This window comes from Aquarana catesbeiana, linkage group LG04, assembly GCF_042186555.1.
Source record: "Aquarana catesbeiana isolate 2022-GZ linkage group LG04, ASM4218655v1, whole genome shotgun sequence".
In the NCBI taxonomy this organism is placed as follows: Eukaryota; Metazoa; Chordata; class Amphibia; order Anura; family Ranidae; genus Aquarana; species Aquarana catesbeiana.
Window position 1 is genome coordinate 303,467,964 of NC_133327.1, and position 20,692 is coordinate 303,488,655.

General features: G+C 45.4%; 1 protein-coding gene and 1 pseudogene across 1 annotated transcript in view; both read right to left on the reverse strand.

Moving 5' to 3' along the window:
• The window catches only part of LMBRD1 (LMBR1 domain containing 1), a 393,083-nt gene that overhangs the window by 238,527 nt on the left and 133,864 nt on the right, over window positions 1-20,692 (reverse strand). The gene's annotated exons all lie outside the window — the stretch shown is intronic.
• Window positions 9,471-9,590, reverse strand: LOC141142017 (5S ribosomal RNA; annotated as a pseudogene).

The following is a 20,692-nucleotide window of genomic DNA, read 5'->3' on the forward strand; positions in this document are numbered from 1 at the left end:
ACCTTTACGACCCCTTTAATGACAAGTTGACAACATATGTAACTTTTCTAGTAAAGTTCCTATGCCATATATAGCGAATCTCTAAACATAAAGCCCCGATGTTAAAACACAAGAAAGTATGGCCAAAGATAATTGTCAAGTCTCGGACATCACGCAGAATAATAATAATAAAAGTTCAATTTTCAGTTGATCTTCAACCTTCCAAAAGATGGCCTCACATTCCCATCAACTTTGATATGATGCATAATTGTTGTTTTGATGATTACAATTTGCCAAGGCCCTGAAGCAGCAAAGTAATTCCAAACAATATTATTTCCACCACCATGCTTCACAGCTGGTATGAGGTTCTTCAGGAATGAGGCACATTCTCCAAGAAGGTTCTTATAACTGGCACCTAATCTGGAACACCGGATTCTAATTTTTATGGATTTGAAGTGTGGGTGGGTGTGGGATTTGGGTGTGCTCACTTTTGACAGATCTGCATTTACCTTACATGTGACAGATCTGCATTTTTGTTATATTAGATGAAGCTAATTAATATGCCTTGTCAATTTTATGTGTCTTGTTCTAGTACATCACTTTTATCTGTAGGCACTATTTCAATGAAGATCTAATATGTATCTGTTCAAATATGTTGATTTAGTCAACAATTTGCATGGGGCGTATTTACTTTTTTCACATGAATGTATATTCAGATTTATCTATGGTCTCTTATCTGTGTGCCAACGGCAATGAATAACTCCTGTATCCCTATGATTATCGTCTAACTAATCTCCCCAACTACTGAGCTTGTGGCAGAAAACGCAATGCAGAAATAAACATGGCGACCACATGGTTGAACGCAGCAGCGTAACTAGAGAAATTACCAGAGGAATCTGTAGCTCAGAGGTAAATGGAACTTTATAAAGCAAGATGCCCCAATCCCCTTAAGTGTAAATACATCTTCTAATAGGCTAAAGCCATAAATTAAATGTGTTGTCACTTAGGCATTTCTAAAAAGGTAGCTGATTTTTTCTTGTGATTCATGCATGCATCTTAAATTACGAACATCTTAAAAGCGTTAGGACAAAAAAAAAAAAACAACATGCACATGCCTATAGTGTTCGAGAAAAGAAAACCATAAATTACTTAAACAGCCTAGTCATAGAACAAAATATTCATAAAGACAATCCCTCCTTGTTTACTACACAACAAATAGTGCTTGTCAACACACTAATAACAGAACCGGTTCTATATTGGGAGCAATGATGCTGGCATGCACTTGAATGTTAATGAGATAGAGAGCCTGTCATGGGAAATAATGTTTCAAGTAACCAGTCATTTGTTTCTGGTGTTACACTGGCATGACTTAAAATGTAGTTGCTTTGTTTGAAGCTTTCTATTATAATCCCTAAAACAATCACTTCTGAAAATAACTTACTATTTTTTTCAACCAATTAGTTCCCAATTGCTCATGTTTAGATGCCCATATTTAGAGAAGCTAAATATAAGCGAAAGGCTTATATAAACTATCCTTTACAGCAGAGCTGCCAGACTGGCTGGCTTCCATCAATTCTTTTTCATTGCACATAAAAAAAAAAAAAAAAAAAAAAAACATACATCTGACTTTATTTGGAACTTTACGAATATATTAAAAGGGCTACTTTTAAAAGAGATCTAATCTCTTTGTGGCTAAAGGTTAAATATTGTTGGTCTTTTTTTTTTGCAGCATCTGGCAACCCTTCAGTAGTGAATGTGAATAGCAAATAATTTGGCCAATTCGGAGTTACCCAGAAGGCTGGTTTAAAGACATATGTGAAAAGATTAATAGATAATTAAGGGTCAGTAAGCAATTCTAGGTGTAGAACACAGACCATTAAATAAGTACCTTTTCTAAAAGCCCGATGAGCACATTTGAAAGTGGGACCTAAAGGGTATACTATTGGGTCAATGCATAAGACTGGCTGAACTAGATAGACGTCCTTCAACCCAACTAAGCAACAAGAGATTAGTGAAGGCTTTGCCTCTCTGTCTGTAAAAACAGTAACTAGGGCATGCTTGCAGACAGTTGTCTAATAGTGTGCCTACCTCTAGCACTGGGAGGTTTGGTCTCACTGTAGTTGTAATGTCCCCCGCTACCACTATCTGCTCCACTGTTTCTTCGAGGTCCTACATTGCCCCCGGTTCCATTTGAGCAGAGTGGAGTGTACACCACACATGTCACGCAGAAAAGACTTATGCCCCGTACACACGGTCGGCCTTTGTTCGGACATTCCGACAACGAAATCCTAGGATTTTTTCCGACGGATGTTGGCTCAAACTTGTCTTGCATACACACGGTCACACAAAGTTGTTGGAAAATCCGATCGTTCTAAACGCGGTGACGTAAAACACGTACGTCGGGACTATAAACGGGGCAGTGGCCAATAGCTTTCATCTCTTTATTTATTCTGAGCATGCATGGCACTTTGTCCGTCGGATTTGTGTACACACGATCGGAATTTCCGACAACGGATTTTGTTGTCAGAAAATGTTATATCCTGCTCTCAAACTTTGTGTGTCGGAAAATCCAATGGAAAATGTGTGATGGAGCCTACACACGGTCAGAATTTCCGACAACAAGGTCCTATCACACATTTTCCATCAGAAAATCCGACCGTGTGTACAGGGCATTAGTGTTACTGAACCCAGAACCCTGCATTCACTATATCTGGTCTCCCACAGTACATGGAATTGCAATTATTTTAGTAAATATAAACTGCTAAATACCTTTTTTCATCAGCAGTATATAGAAGTCTTGTGACTTCTATCAGTGTCTGGTTAAAGCTTGTAGGAGGAGACTCTACTCTGACTGTCCTATGTGGCTGCAGTACCCCTGACACTGTCTGGACAGTGCTGATTGGCCCTGTGCTGATCAGATGCACTCTCCCAAAAAGAAAAAAAAAAAACTCTCTAGCAATACATACCAAACAGAGCATGTGCAGCTTGCCCCCAAGGCTCTGTACTATCAGGAGATGGAATAGGGAAAGTGGAAGGGAAGGCTCAGAGAAGACAGGATCAAAACAGCCTTTTTACACAATGCAGAGGATTAACCCCTTAGGTTCCACAGTGAGCATAACAAGCATGCTTTACTGCAGACTGATTTTACTGTTGTGGGTTTAGTAACACTTTAAATTGCAGTTTTGTTTTTTTTCAGAAATTTCCACTTTAACACCCGTCAAGTCTATACAAAGATTTACCATGACCCATCTCACAAGGATACATTTCTTTTTCTCAAAAACAAAAAGAACAAACTACATAACAACATTTATGTATTTTTCTTTTAAATGCTGCACAATGATGAGTTAACATTTTAGAAATTATTGCTGAACCGTTAACTACAGAGAATTGACAATTTTTATCAAAGCATAGCGAGTACAAACGTCCCTTATGATCGTTATACCAGAATTATGCTGACTCAGTATGCCATAATGGCATTCTGTTGAGTGGCTCAAGTAATGCACTGTCTATGGCATCACTGCTGACACAAATGATTGACACAAACATAAATGTACTCAGCATGTAAGCTCGCTATGCTCCACAAGGCTTTCCTTTGACTGCCAAACAACTAAGAACACTACAAAATGCCAGCAGCATATTTACCAAACAACTTCCTTGTGTCAAAGGGACAAAGCAAGCAAGGCACTTGCAGAAATCGGGCACCTATCAAGTATAAATTTGGGTGCATCATTTCTCAAACAAACTAATAGTTTTGTTTGCACTTGCATCCTTTGAGTTTATAATCCCTGACATTCTACTGCTATAGTTACACAGACCTTCACATTACATTTATCAGTATACTTTTCTTTTAGGTTATATTAGACACACCTGTTAGACGTGGTCAGAAGCAAGTTTTATTTTTTTGCTACGTTGAGCGGCAGAGGAAGGCATTTAGAAATCAGAATTTAATCTCACAGTAAATATTACTGCAATCATTTAAAGCAGGCATCACTAAGGTGAACCACGGACCACACTTGGAAAGACTGACAGCCCTATCCAGACCACCACATTCGTGCCACTTCGCAGCCTGGGTTACACATCTCATAGTTCTCCACCCCTGCCCAGCTGCCGCTGTCATCCTCATGGCAGGGCAAGGAGCAGAAGGCAAAGCAGGTTTGGATGGAGGGTGGAAGCTGCACAATTTTCAGGTTAACAAGCAAATGGCTGGTTGCTAGGACACTGGTAGGTCCTAACAACCAATCACCCACTCGCTGACAAGAAAAATTGAGCAGCTCCAATCCTCTGTCCATACCTTCCATGCATCCAACCCTCTGCCCTGCTGTATAAGGTAGGACTGTAAAGAAGGGCAGTGATCAGAACAGGGGGGTGGGAGTGATGTAAACACTGATATGAAGGGAAGGCTGCGATGTAAAGATGGGACTGAGGCTACTGATGTACTGGTGGGCTGTGATGTGAAGGGGTAGTGAGGACACGGATGTAAAAAGAGGAATGTGACGCAAGAGGGGGGCCGTGATGTGAAGCGGAGACTGAAGATACAGATGTAAAGAGGCGGCTGATGTGAAAGGAGGTACTGAGAACACTAATGTAAAGAGTGGGTGAGGGACTGTGCTACAAGATACAAGTGTGTGTGGGGGGGGGGGGGGGGGGGTGGACTGAGGACATTCATGTAAAGGGGGGACTGTGATAAAAAGGAGTTGGGGGGGGGGGGGGGGCTGTGATATGAAGGATCTGCTCAGAGAAAAACATACTGACTGGACCTCTGAATTTTCGTTCAATATCACTCATTTAAAGTGGTTCTAAAGTTAAAATGTTTTCACCTTAATGCATTCCCTGCAATAGCATTGCACAGAGCAGGTAAGTAGAACATGCTTTTTTTTATGAAAAAAAAAAAAAAATAGGATTTTTAGAACAGCTTATCTGTAAAATCCTTTTCTTTGAAGTACATCACGGGACACAGAGCCATAGTAATTACTATGTGGGTTATAGGCCACCTTCAGGTGATGGACACTGGCACACCCTAAGACAGGAAGTCCACTCCCTATATAACCCCTCCCACTACTGGGAATACCTCAGTTTTTGTAGCAAAGCAATACACGTGTATACCAGAAAGAGGGGAGGGACCTCTGTGTCCCGTAATGTACTTCAAAGAAAAGGATTTTACAGGTAAGCTGTTATAAAAATCCTAGTTTCTTAACTGTACATTACGGGACACAGAGCCATAGTAATTAATATGTGGGATGTCCCAGAGCAATGCCAACTGAGGGGAGGGAGACACAAAAGAATTAGGGCAACATGAGACTAGAGGACTTTTACTGCTGCCTGCAGCACACTACGCACAAAGGCGATATCCTCATGCCTTATTACATTCAACTGATAAAATCTGGTAAATGTATGGACTGAAGACCAAGTTGAGGCAGATTTGAACCATGGAAGCTTGGTGATGCACTCCCACAAAGCACTAACAGTCCTGGTGGAGTGCACTTTTGATTTGAGAGGGTGGAATCCTCCTCTTTAAACCATAAGCCTGAACAGTTACTTGCTGAATCCATTTAGAGATAGTAGATTTCAATGCTGCCTGTCTTTTCTAGGACCTTCAGGCAACACAATAAAACATCAGTTTTTCGAATCTGAGCAGTCGCCTTCAAGTAGACCTTGAGTGCTCTCACCGCATCAAGAGAATGTAGTAATTACCCTTCCATAGAACAGGGTTCTGGGAAGAATGAAGGTAGAACAACATCTTGGTTCGGATAAAAACTAGACACTACCTTCGGAGAAAGTTAGGATGAGGATGCAATACTACCTTATCCTTGTGAATAATCAAATATGGCTCTTTACAAGAAAGAGCAGCCAACTCTGATACCCTTCTTGCAGAAGATATGGCTACCAGAAAATTAGTTTCCTTGTCAAAAGGACAAAGGAAATATGCTGTATCGGTTCAAAAAGGCTGTTTCAGTAATGCCGACAGAACTAAATTCAAGTCCCAAGGGTTCAGGGGTGACCTAACAGGAGGATTACCCCCTGAATAAGCTACGAACCAAAGAATGCGAAGCAAGTGGTTGTTGAAATAATACCGATAAGGCCGATACCTGGCCTTAGATAGTATGCAAGTCCAGCTTCATTTCTAACCCCATCTACAGAAGTCAAGAATGCCATCTATGACATACTTCCTGGGGTGCCAAACCCTGGATTCACACCAGGAGACAAATGCTTTTCAGACTCTATAATCTAGGATTCTGGAAGCCAGCTTCTCTGCATTAACCAAGGTAAATACCACTGGACCTGACAAGCCCACGCTTCTTCAGAATGTGGGTCTCAATAGCCAAGCTGTTACATTTAGCGTTTGTAAGGTAGGATGGAATACTGGACCTTGCGAGAGAAGATCTGGACATGGTGGTAGGGTCCACGAGTCCCCTACCGCCATCTTTATGATCTCTGCATACCAAGATCTTCTGGGCCACAAGAATCAACTATTGCCCTTCCTGCTTGTTCCTGTGAAGCAGTCATGGAAGCAGCAGAATAGGAGGAAATGCATAAATCAGTGAGAACTGATTATACTAAGGCATCTGTTCCACATGTTAGCGGATACCTTGTTCTTGGCACAAAGTTGTCAATTCTCTTACTGAACCTGGACGCAAACAGATCTACGGCTGGGATCCCCCATCTTCGGTGCATTGCCAGGAAGATATTGGGGTGAAGGGAATATTTTCCCGGGAACAACTGCTGGCGACTCAAGTAGTCCCCCTGCCAATTTTCCATTCCCAGAATGAAGACTGCCAATAGGCAAGGTACATTGTTTTCTGCCCAAGTTAAGATATGATTCACCTTCTCGTGCCTGCCCGCCTTGGCGATTGATATAGGCCACTGCTGTGGCATTGACGGATTGGATCCTGACAGGACAATTCTGTAACCTGAACATCCAGGCCCTCAGGGCCAAGCGCGCTGCCTGCATCTCTAGATGGGCAAGGTCATTGTTACCATCTTCCAGGTAACTGGTAGGAAGGATTTTCCCTTCTGCAGATTCTTGGTTATTAACCAACTGAGGCTTCAGCGCACCCTGGAGACAGATACATTGGGAAATCTAGAGCTTGGATCTTGTTCCAAGCCGATAAGATACTGTTTTGCAGCAGCCTCAAATGAAACTGAGCATAAGGAACGGCCTAGAATGAAGCCACCATGTTTCCCAACAACCTCATGCAAAGTCGAATAGAAGGATTCTTCTTTGCCTTGACCACCTGAATCAGTTCCTTTATGGCCTTGATCTTTGCCTGGGGCAAAAATACCCTTTTCTGGGCTGTATCAATAATCAGACCCGGGTATTCTAACCTCCTTGATAGTTTTTTTTTTTAAGGAGGATTTCTCTAGGTTGAGAATCCCACCTAGGTATTCCAGGTAGTTGACTGCGGATCATACTTTGGTCTAAGCAGGTTACCAACTGGTCTATCAAGAGCAGATCGTCTAGGTAAGCTATAAATTGTTCTACCTTGGGCCCTTAATCCGGCTACAGGAGGGGCCAGGACTAGGGGTGCACCGAATGGGTTTTTTGGTGCTGAAACTGATACCGAAAATGAAAAATACACTAGGCTGAAAACCGAAAAGGACTGTTTTTAAAAAATTTTATATATAAAAATGTATTTTTATATTTTAACTAAAACGTATACATTTTTATATAACACATTGCTAATAGTATCAGCAAAATTTCCATGTGGTGCACCTCTAGCAGATATGATACAGGAGATGGTCAGAGACTGCAGACATGGTACAGGAGATGGTCAGAGACTGCAGACATGGTACAGGAGATGGTCAGAGACTGCAGACATGGTACAGGAGATGGTCAGAGACTGCAGACATGGTACAGGAGATGGTCAGAGACTGCAGACATGGTACAGGAGATGGTCAGAGACTGCAGACATGGTACAGGAGATGGTCAGAGACTGCAGACATGGTACAGGAGATGGTCAGAGACTGCAGACATGGTACAGGAGATGGTCAGAGACTGCAGACATGGTACAGGAGATGGTCAGAGACTGCATACATAATACAGGAGATGGTCAGAGACTGCATACATAATACAGGAGATGGTCAGAGACTGCATACATAATACAGGAGATGGTCAGAGACTGCAGACGTGGTACAGGAGATGGTCAGAGACTGCAGATGTGGTACAGGAGATCAATGCAGCCTCACCAGTGTCCATCAAATACAGCCTGCCAGTGCCCAGCAGCCTACCAGTGCCCATCATTTGCAGCCTGCCTGTGCCTCACCAGTGCCCAGCCGCCTACCAGTGCCCATCATGCAGCCTGCCTGTGCCTCACCAGTGCCCAGCAGCTTACCAGTGCCCATCATGCAGCCTGCCTCTGCCTCACCAGTGCCCAGTAGCTAACCAGTGCCCATCATGCAGCCTGCCTGTGCCTGACCAGTGCCCATAATGCAGCCTGCCTTAGTATGTCAGACAGGATCAGGACAGGGCAGTGTTAGCAAGCCAAAGCCAAAAACAGTGCTCTATATATGGAGGAAAGCTGTCAGCACATCGCGTTAAGGAGCGGCTTGTCGGTATAATCAGCGGGAGGAGTACTGTCGGTGTGCAGCCCCGTGGGGGCTAAGAGTGCAGGACTTGTTGTTTGACATGCTGTTAGAAACAGTGAGCCCGCACGGTGAAGACTCTAACAACATGTCAAACAACAAGTCTTGCACTCTTAACCCCCCGCGGCGCTGCACACTGACAACGCTCCTCCCACTGATCATACTGTCAAGCCGCTCCTTATCGCGGTGTGCTTGCTGACAGCTTTCCTCCATAGAGCACTGTTCTTGGCTTTCTGCCTTTCAGCCACCTCGTCAGGGAGTGAGGGGAAGAGAGAGGAGAGGACTGGACGGGGCGCTCCAGAATGACACCCCTGTACTGGGCAGCACCATTTTCGGTGCCATTATCAGCAAGAATTCTCTTTCGGCAAATTGCCGAAAAGGCCATTTTCGACCGATATGTTTCAGCGGCCGAAATTTCGGTGCATCCCTAACTAGGACCTTTGTAAATACTCGAGGTACAGTAGCTAGACCGAAAGGCAGAGCTACAAACTAAAATCAAAGATTTTCTACCTCAAAACGTAGATATTTCTGGTGAGTGGGAAATAGAGGTATATGGAGGTATGCATCCCTGATGGCTATTGACGCCAGAAGTTCTCTACCTTGTAGGACGGAGACCACTGATCGGATTGACTCCATGTGAAAAGAGCAGATATTCAGAAACCGGTTTACATCTTTGAGATCTAGAATGGGTCTGACAAACCCATTTGGTTTTGGTACAGTGAAAAGGTTTAAATAAAACCCTAATCCCTGCTTTTGCATGAGAACCACCAAGATTAATTTTTTGAGACAAAAGATGGTCCAATGCTTGAAAGAGAGACTTCTTTTCCTCTGAAATCTGAGAAAACGAGGAGACGGGGACTTTTGGAACTTAAGCTTGTACCCTAGAGTTATTGAGGAAGTCACCCATCTGCAGCCTACGGCACCTGGTATTCGCAGGTGGTCCCCCCATCCAGGTACTGACCAGGCCCAACCCTGCTTAGCCTCTGAGATCAGACGAGATCGGGCGCTTTCAGGGTGATGTGGCTGTAAGCTCCCGACACTCTTCCTACCAGACCCGTGAGAACTGCTGAAGTCTTCCCCCCCACTTCGAGCAAGAAGGGGCCCCCCGTCATAAGGGGGATCCAGTTCCCCTCTTGAACTTGATGGCAGAGGTCGTCGTGACTGCCTGGAGGCAGATGCTCCTGACACCGGAATAGGAGCTTGTTTAAATGAAATAAGATTACTCCTCTTCCTAACTAGCAAAAGAGTACTTTTTCCACTAGAAATTTTTTGGATGTAGTTATCCAAATCATCCCCAAACAGCTGTTCACCGAAAAGGAAAACTAGCCAGGAGCTTTGCATGACGCTTCAGCTGACCAATCTTTCAACCATGAGATTCTATGCCTATGCACCAGCCCAAGCGTAAGGCGCAAGGCTTAAAGAATAGAATCTCTCATGGAGTCTATTGCTAAACATAATGCCACTGATAACTCAGCTAAATCCTGGCCTGCTGATCAGGAATAATCTAGAGCACTTGTTTAAACTGATCTCTCAATGATTGACATACACCAATTGCTGTTAGCGCAGGTTGAGTCATCAGAGAAAACGTTTTTTGTTTTTTTTTTTTTGTTTTTTATATAATAGGAATTCCTAACTCTTATCCGTTGGATCCCTAAGCATATGAGCATTGTCTACAAGTCAAACATTCATTCACAGAGGATACAGGAGTGACAATTGCTGGTATCTTCCACTTCTTAGTGAATTTTTCCTCCCACTTCTTAGTGAATTTTTCCTCCATAGGATAAAGGGTTATAGGAGGAAAAAAATGCTTATCTGGGTGATCCCACTCAGAATACATAAGCCTTTCCAGCAATGAATGGACAGGAAAGGCATGCGCAGCTTGGGGAGGCTTTAGTGAACTCAAACAAGAAGTGGGCATATCAACCGACTCAATGAAGAGTAGCAAAAACGCACCATCAATATTTCAGATTGTAAAACTAATCCCCGTGGACTTGACCCCTCCGAAGAGGAGTCATCAGCCTCTCCACGATCCCCTGAGGAAAATTCATCTTCTCCCGCCCCCAGATCCTCAGTTTGAGGGTCCTGGGTAATGGAAAGGGACCTGTCGCATTTTATCCCATTCTGGGATGCGATTAAAGCCGCTAGCCAATCCTATTATGGCTTGAGGAAAAAACCCTCTCCAGTAATATACTCTCCATGACCGTGACCGCGGGTCCCGCGGACATGGTGCCCGCGATCATGTCACGGAGAGGAAAAATGGGGAGGTGCTTATGTAAAAAAAGCATTCCCCGTTCTGGCTAGTGACAGGACAGTGATCTACTGCTCTCTGATCAAGAGCAGTGATCACTGTCCTGTGTGTTCAAGCCGAGTCCCCTCACAGTTGGAATCACTCCCTAGGACACACTTAACCCCTTCACTGCCCCCTAGTGGTTAACCCCTTCACTGCAGTGTCATTTACACAGTAATCAATGCATTTTTAAAATCGCACTGAGCGCTGTATAAATGACAATGGTCCCAAAAATGTTTAAAAAATGTCCTATGTGTCCGCCATAATGTCGCAGTCCCGATAAAAATCGCAGATCGCTGCCATTACTAATAAAAAAAAAAAAAATGAATAATAAAAATGCCATAAAAAACTATCCCCTATTTTGTAGACGCTATAAATGTTGCGCAAACCAATCAATATACGCTTATTGTGATTTTTTTTACCAAAAATATGTAGAATACATATCGGCCTAAACTGGGGATATTATAGCAAAAAATAACAAAATACTGCGTTTTTTTCAAAATTGTCGCTCTTTTTTTGTTTATATAGTAAAAAATAAAAACCGCAGAGGAGATCAAATACCACCAAAAGAAAGCTCTATTTGTGGGGAAAAAAAGGATGTCAATTTTGTTTGTTTGTGTACAGCATCACACGACCGCGCTATTGTCAGTTAAATTGACGCAGTGCCGAATTGCAAAAAATGTTCTGGTTTTTAAGCAGCCAAATGGTCCGGGGCTGAAGTGGTTAAAAAACCTTCAGGAACTGGGGCCCCTTTTTAATGGGGGGACCCGCACTCCTGCACCCGTAATAGCACCCCACCAGAAAAAAAAAAAACTTATGGCTGAAAAAGCCAAAAGCACTGGATCCCGGGGTCCAGCTCTCTAGAAAGAGAAGTGTTACGGGCCAAACCTTGTTTTTTCCACAACAGGGCCCAAGTACCATTCAATTCGGCCTAAAAATAGGATTTTTATAAACAGCTTACCTGTAAAATACTTTTCTTGGGGTACATCATGGGACACAGAGCCCAAGTAATAACTTAATGGGTATATAGGCACCTTCAGGTGATGGACACTGGTATACCCAATACAGGAAGTTCACTCCCCTATATAACCCCTACCCCTTCCAGGAGTACCTCAGTTTTTGTAGCAAAGCACTATATTTAAACCCCAAAAGAGGGGAGGGACCTCTGTGTCCTATGATGTACAGGTAAGCGGTTATAAAAATCCTATTTTCTTTATAGTACATCATGGGACACAGAGCCTAAGTAATAACTTAATGGGACGTCCCATAGCAATGCTATTTGAGGGGAGAGAGAGAAAACATGCAGGGTACCACCAGACTTGAGGACCTATACTGCTGCCTGCAGCACTGCACCCGAAGGCGATATCCTCATACCTCCTTAGATCCACCTGATAAAATTTGGTGAATGTATGTACTGAAGACCAAGTTGCGACCTTGCAGATCTAAGTCATGGAGGCCTGGTGATGCACTGCCCAAGAAGCACTAACCGACCTGATAGAGTGTGCTTTGACTAGAAAAGGGGGGATTTTACCCCTTAAATCATAAGTCTGAATTATAACTTGCCAAATCCACTTAGCGACAATGGATTTCGACGCTGCCTGTCCTTTCTTAGGACGCTCTGGCAGAATAAATAAGGATGTCAGTCTTTCGAATCTGATCAGTTGTCTTTAAATAGACTTTCACTGCTCTCACCACATCAAGACAATGTAGTGACTTTTCTTCCCTGGAACATGGTTTAGGAAAAAAACGATGGCAGTACAATATCTTGGTTCAGATGAAAACCTGAGACCGCTTTTGGCAAAAAATCTGGACGAGGGCATAACACCACTCTGTTCTCATGAATAATCAAGTATGGCTCTTTACAAGAAAGAGCAGCCAATTCCGAAACCCTCCTTGCTGAGGGTTATAGCAACCAAGAACACCAGCTTCCTTATCAGAAGGACTAAGGGAATATGCTGTATTGGTTCAAATGGCTATTTTTGTAACACTGACAATAAGCTCAAGTCCCAAGGGCGCAAAGGTGATTTAACTGGCAGATTAATCCGCATCACCCCTTGCATAAAACCCCGAACTAAAGAATGTGTAGCAAGCGATCTTTGAAATAAGACCGATAAAGCTGAGACTTGGCCCTTAATAGTACTCAAGGCCAACTTCATCTCTACCCCTAATTGTAGAAAGGCAAGAATTCTGCCTATGATATATCTCCGAGGGTGCCAACCCTTGGATTTACACCAGGAAACATAAGCCCTCCAGACTCTAATATATAGTGCTGGAAGCTGACTTCCTTGCATTAATCAAAGTAGAGATAGCTGACCCGGAAAGCCCACGTTTCTTCAGAAAGTGCGTTTCAATAGCCAAGCCATTAAAAATTGACAGTTACTTACCGATAACTGTTTTTCTAGGATATCTTCCAGGACGGCATAATATATAGTGCTGGAAGCTGACTTCCTTGCATTAATCAAAGTAGAGATAGCTGACCCGGAAAGCCCACGTTTCTTCAGAATGTGCGTTTCAATAGCCAAGCCATTAAAAATTGAGTTACTTACCGATAACTGTTTTTCTAGGATATCTTCCAGGACGGCATAACCTGAGAGATGACTGGTCCACCTGACAGGAAACACAATCAACATACAAGGTTAAAAGGCCCCTCCCTTCCCCCTGCACCTCAGTTCTCCCAAAGTAATAGGTTATCCGGGTGACAGAGAGAAACTCTTCCCGTAGTACTTATATTAAAACATGGGTGGGAAGTAGGCCTGCCGTCCTGGAAGATATCCTAGAAAAACAGTTATCGGTAAGTAACTGTCAATTTTCTCTAGTCATCTTCCAGGACGGCATAACCTGAGAGGATGGACAAGGAGTTCAAGGCCTACCTCAGGGTGAGACCACCGCTTGTAGCACCTTCCTTCCAAATGTCAGATCCTGGGGCGACAGCAGTTCCACTCTATAGTGTTTCAAAAAGGTATCCTGCTTCGCCCAAGTGGCTGTGCGACAGATCTGTTCTATCGAGGCCCCAGCTCTCTCTGCCCAAGAGGCCGCCAAGGATCTTGTTGAGTGGGCCTTAAGGTTCCCTGGTACTGGGGAACCGGTCTGCTCATAGGCCAATGTTATTGTCTGCCTAATCCACCTAGCCACAGTAGATTTAGACGCCTGCCCTCCCTTTCTAGGGCCGCTAAATAAAACTAAAAGATGATTCGACTTTCTGTAGTCCTTTACTCTAGATATGTCAATAAACATCTCCTGACATCTGATAAATTAAATTTCCTCTCCTTCTCATTTTTAGGATTATCACAGAAGGAGGGTAAAGTGATCTCCTGAGATCTATTAAACTTAGATGCGACCTTGGGAAGATATAGTGGGTCCTGTCTAAGAACCACTCTATCCTCCAGAATCAACAGAAAAGGCTCCTTAACTGACAGGGCCTGTAGGTCGCTCACCCTTCTGGCCGTGGTTATGGCCAACAGAAACGCTAACTTAAGAGTCAAAAACTTAACTGAAATCTCTTGCGCTGGTTCGAAGGGCGCTTTAGTGAGCGCCTCCAAAACCAGAGATAAATTCCATGGAGGAAATACATTCATTCTGACAGGGGTTACCCTCTCCCTTGCCAGAAGAAATCTCTTAATCAGAGGTTCTAGTGCGAGCCTCTGATCCAAAAATACAGATAACGCTGCTATCTGTATTCTCAAGGTGTTCGGGGAAATCCCCTGATCCACCCCTGCTTGCAAAAATTCCAGTACCACTGGTACTGAAGGGTAAGACACCTCCTTATCACGGCACCACTGTGAGAAGCAATTCCACACCTTGGAGTAGATCCTCCTGGTGACCAGCTTCCTGCTGCCCAAGAGGGTCTCAATTACCCTATCAGAGCACCCCTTACCCCTAAGGATCTCCTCCTCAAGAACCATGCCGTCAGTTTGTGGAATCCCGGGTCGGGGTGGAGGACTGGCCCCTGTAGGAGAAGATCTCGTCTGATTGGAAGACGGAGCGGAGGAGAAATTGACCACTTTTTCAGAGTGGCAAACCAGGTCCTTTTTGGCCACCATGGGGCTATAAGGATCAGTCCGCAACCTGAACGGGCCAATTTTTGTAAGACCCGTGGTATTAAGACTAGTGGGGGAAAAGCGTATGCTAGATGGAAGTCCCAGTCCTGAGACAGAGCGTCCACTCCCTGGGATCCCCCTTCTCTGTTGAGAGAGAAAAAACGATCCACTTTTTTGTTCCCTCTGTGGGCAAAAAGATCTATATCCGGAGTCCCAAACATCTGACTTATCTGGAGAAAGACCTCCTGATTTAACTCCCATTCCCCTTGAAGGATGGGTTGCCGGCTTAAAAAGTCTGCTACCACATTGGCGGTTCCTCTTATGTGAACCACCGATATGGACTGAAGATTCTCTTCGGCCCAGTTTAGGATGTTCAGGACTAGACTCAGTAGTTTCCTGGATCTGGTGCCCCCCTGACGATTTAGGTAAGAGACCGTTGTCACATTGTCTGACAGGACTTGGATCTCTAAGCCCTGAATCCTGTCTCCAAAGGATACTAACGCCTGGCCCACCGCCAAGAGTTCTCTGTGGTTGGAGGATGCCCCTGCCTGAGAAGGCGTCCAGGCCCCCTGTGCTTGGATGTCCCCCAGGTGAGCGCCCCAACCCCAAGCGCTTGCATCGGTAGTGATTCTTGTGGGATTCCACTGGTCCCAGGGTAAGCCCACCCTGAGCTTGTCCTGATCCAGCCACCAATCTAGGGAGGTCCTTACTCTTGTTGGAATAGACACCCTTGCATCCAATGACTCTCTCCTTTTGTCCCAGGAGGACAAAAGGAAGAACTGCAGCTCCCTGGAGTGGAGCTGAGCCCAGGGAACCGCTGGAATACACGAGGTCATTAGACCTAGGACCCTCATGATATGCCTGCGAGAGCACTCCCTGGTTTCTTTTAAAGAGGATACTGCTGTAACCACCTTTAATCGTTTTTCCTCTGGAAGAAACAGTTTCTGAACCTCTGTATCCACCAGATATCCCAGGAACACTTTTATTTGGGACGGTGCCAGAGAAGATTTCTCTCTGTTTACTATCCAGCCCAAGGACTCCAGAGTGAAAATCACTCTGCCTACGTCTATCTCCACCTGCTCTAGGGATTGCCCGTATACCAAAAGGTCGTCTAGGTAGGGTATAAGGGACACCCCCTGTAGGTGTAGGTAAGCTACAACCTCTGCCAGGACCTTTGTGAAGATCCTTGGGCTTGCAGCTAATCCAAAGGGAAGAGCTCGGAATTGCCAATGCTGAATCCCTTCGCTCGTAAGGACTGCGAATCTCAGCAGGGACTGGTGTTCCCTGGTGATCGGGATATGAATGTAAGCATCCCTTAGATCTATCGTGGCTAAGAACGCACCTCTTAATAGGTGCCTGCGCACCGTGTATATACTCTCCATCCGGAAGCTCTTTTGTCGCAAAAACCTGTTCAACTTCCTGAGATTTAATATCAGGCGAAATTTCCCTGACGGTTTTTGAACGACAAATACATGGGAATAAAACCCTTGGTAAAGCTCTTCCGGTGGAACGGGGATGATCACCTCCTGGAACACCAATCCCTGCAAGCTGTCCAACAGCCCTGCAGCTTTTGAAGTTTCCTTGGGGAGACGGGTCAGAAAAAAAAGTTTTGAGGGGGAGGGGACAGAAACTCCAAACGATATCCCTCTGTTACAATCTGCAAGATATAGGGGCTTTCGGAGATTCTCTTCCACTGAGGGACAAAGTGGGATAATCTCCCCCCTACCCTGATGCTGGCGTCACTTAGACTGCTTGGTGGCGTCTTTAGGTTCAGAAAAGAGCAGACTACCTTTTTGTGCGCTCTTTCCCTTTCCCCACCTCCTATTCGCATCCTTTTTTCCTTTGAATTGACCCTGGTTAACGGAGGGACGAAAAAACTTCCTGCCCCTTGCTCCTTTAGCTTTGACCGGGAACTTTTTTCCCTTTTCTGCTGACCTTGACAGCACCTGATCCAGGCCAGGTCCAAAGAGTTGTGAACCTTCAAAGGGCAAACCACATAGCCTTGATCTAGACATATGGTCCCCTTCCCATGATTTGACCCAGACTGCCCTTCTTGTGGAGTTAAGGAGGGCCGCAGATTTGGCTGTGTTCCTGACAGACTCCACAGCCGCATCTGCCAAATATGCCACAGCCTTACCTATTATTTCTAAGGAGTCTGTGATTTCTTTGGAATCACTGCCTTTAGAAACATGGTTAGAAAGTCTGCCAATCATGCGTCCACGTTTCTTGCCACGCATGCTGATGCCAAAGCAGGAGCCATGGCAGCCGCATTGGAATCCCATGCTCTGCGCAAAAGCGCCTCCGCCCTTCTGTCCATTTGGTCTTTTAGGTTCCCTGAATCCTCAAAAGACAAGTCAGATTTTTTAGAAACCTGCGACAGGGCTGCGTCCAACTTTTAAAGAATTTCTGCTCTTCTTCCTCCCCAAAAGGAAACCTTCTCTTCCAAGTTTTGAGTCTAAGAATCTTTCTTTCCGGGTCTTTCCACTCTCTCAAAATCACCTCCTTTAGAGCCTGATGAACTGGGAACACCCTGGACTGAGGCTTTCACAAACCCCTGTACATCTTGTCCCGGGCCGACGCCTGAACCAGAGGTTCTGGGATATCCTCAGAGGCATAGATCGCCCTAAGTAACTGCCCCATGTCTTCCACGGGAAAGAGGTGGCTACTAGCTCTAGGACTGTCACTATCCTGGCTGTCAGCGTCTGTGTCTACACCTTCCTCTAATGAGTCCTCTTCTGACTCCTCTGGGTCCTCAAACTCCTCAACTCCTGAAGTGACAGAGGAAGGGGGTCCTTGCAAGGTTTTCTGACCCCTGTCTGAAAAACCTTCCTGAGAGGAAGTGCCTTCTCTAGAGGACAGGATTTCTCTATCCTCCGCTTTAGGTGCTATAGAAGTCTTAATAGACTGGAGGGTAGAAAGCATCTCCGACTGTACCGCAAGGAAGTCCCTCATAACCTGTGAGGTTTCCTTACTAGACAGTTTTTGTATGCACCTATAGCAAAAAGGTTTCCCATGGTCCTGTGGGAGCTTATTACAATTCCCACATCTTTTTGACCTGGGAGGGGGGGGATTTTTGCCCTTCATCTTGTGAGCCCCTTGAGCAGAGCTGCCAGGATCTAGGGAGACAAAAAAGACAAAGTCCAAACTTTAACCAGTTTCCTAAGACTTTCTGCCTGTGTCTCTCTCTCTCACTCCCCCCCCCCCCCCCATGGTGTAGGTAAGACCCCTCTTACTTCACCACAAAAAAACGGAAGAGGACTCACCACCACTGGCCTCTTCCTGGGCTAAGGTTGCAGCTGTTACCTCCTCTCCATCCATATCTGCTGCTTTGTGAGGTTTTCCAACCTCAAGAGAGGAGTATCGTGAGGCCTCCTGCTTTTCCCTGGAGCGCTGAGTGTCTTCTCCTATACACCGATGATCGGCGCCATTTTGTTGGAGAGCCACTGTCTGAGGGAGGATTTTGGCCTCTAGTGTCTGAATCCGCCATTTTGGCATAGACCGGAAGTCGGACGTTACAGCGCCCGGAAACGGAAATGCCTCCATCTTACTCCACCCTGGGAAGCCTGCTCCAAACACAGGAGCTTCAGCATTCCCTATGAAGTCCAGGACCTCCACCAGCCCTACAAGGCACCAAGGTACCGACCTGGCTGGCGTCCTCTACCCCCTCTGTGGCCTAGACACCAGCCTGAGCTCCAGTTCCTTCATCACCTCCGTACCTGACTGGGTGGAAGGAAAAAGCATGAGGTATGTGCTCACAGGAGTTCCGGGCTACCCCTCTGTACCCGGGAGGCTCCTTGCCGGGGAAGACTCTCTCCCCCGGCCATTGGGGGGACCCCCTGAGAAGGACAGGGCCATGGCTGGACCCGCCACCCTCCCCGGCTTTGGCGTCCAGCCCTCAGGGGGGGGACCATCCGCTCCTAGCTTCAGGTCTGAGAAAAAAAAACAAACGTTTCGCTGCCGGGAAACACAATCAAGAACTGAGGTGCAGGGGGAAGGGAGGGAGGGGCCTTTTAACCTTGTATGTTGATTGTGTTTCCTGTCAGGTGGACCAGTCATCTCTCAGGTTATGCCGTCCTGGAAGATGACTAGAGAAATTTAGCTTTCGTAAGGTAGGATGGAATATCGGCCCCAGTGAGAGTAGGTCTGGCCCGTAGTGGAAGGGACCATGGATCCTCCACTGCCCGAATCTCTAGGATGTTGAAGGGCAGGGCTCTTTCGGTTCTTGACCACTGTCCTTGGACAGTTGTCTTCTCTAATACTGCTCCCCAGCCTGAAAGGCTGGCATCTGTCATTACCACTTTCCAGATAACTGGTCTGAAGGATTTTCCCTTCAGCAGATTCTGGGTTAGTAACCAATTGAGGCTTTGGGACACCCTTGGGGACAGTCACATTGGCAAATCCAAAGCTTGAATAGTTTTGTTCCAAGCAGACAGGATACGGTTTTGCAACATTCTTGAATGGAACTGGGCATAGGGAACCGCTTCGAATGACGCCACCATCTTTCCTAACAATCTCATGCAAAGGCGATTGGAGAGATCTCCTTTTGACCTGATCATCCGCACCAACTCTTATGGAGTTGATTTTTGCCTGAGGCAAGAACACCTTTTTTCTGGGCTCTTTAAGGAAGATTTCTCTAGGTTGAGAATCCAACCCAGACTTTCCAGGTAACTGGTTGTAAAATGAGCCGACTGGTCTATTAGCAACAGATTGTCTAGGTACGCCAAGACTGTTATGTCTTGTGCCCTTAACCTGGCTAGAGGTGGGGCCAGCACCTTTGTGAACACCCGGGGTGCTGTAGCTAGCCCGAAGGGCAAGGCTACAAACTGAAAGTGCTGCTGTTCTACTTCGAACCGCAGAAACCTTTGGTGAGCGGGAAATATAGGGACATGCAGACATGCATCTCTGATGTCGATAAATGCCAGAAGTTCTCCTCCTTGTAGGATGGAAGCTACTGACCTGATCGACTCCGTGCGAAAGGAGCAGATCTTCAGGAACTGATTTAGATCTTTTAGATCTAGAATGGGTCCGACATCTCCATTTGGTTTTTGGTACCATAAAGAGGTTCGAATAAAACCCCAAACCTTTCTCTTCTGTGGTGATCTGTATGATCATCCCTTGAGCCAGTAATCGGTTTAATGCCCGAAACAGAGACTGCCTTTTCTCTGGATCTTTGGGAATGTTTGATCTCAGAAAACGAGATGGTGGAAATTCCCAAAATTCTAGCTTGTATCCTAGAGACACCGTGGAGATGACCCATCTGTCCTCTTGCCAGACTTCTGAGTATTGCAGAAGTCTTCCCCAAACTCTGGCGGGGGGGGGGGGGGGGGGCCTCTTCATAAATGAGGCTTTTGAATTCTGCTTTGCAGATTTCCGGCCTTTCGTGCCTGGGCCTGAACCTGAGGTTTTCCTCTAGAGTCTGACAGAGACAGTTGCCACTGTCTAGAGGCGGATGCCCCTGGCTCAGGGGAAAGAGTGCGCTTAAATGAAGGACGTTTATACTTCTTTGTTTGTTCTTTGGTTGTTTTTTCGACTGGCAAAAAGAGTACTCTTCCCACTAGAAATCATTTGGATGTATTTGTCTAAAACATCCCCAAATAGTCGATCCCCATGAAAAGGGAAACTAGTCAGAAGCCTTTTGCAAGGTGCTTCAGCTGACCAATTTTTTAATGACATGATCCTTCGCATGTGTACTAGCACAAGCGTAAGGCGGGATGCCTGATGAATAGTGTCTTTCATGGCGTCTATGGCAAAGCATAATGCTTTTGGTAGTTCGGCCAAATCGCGGGCCTGTTGTGCAAGGACCTCTTTA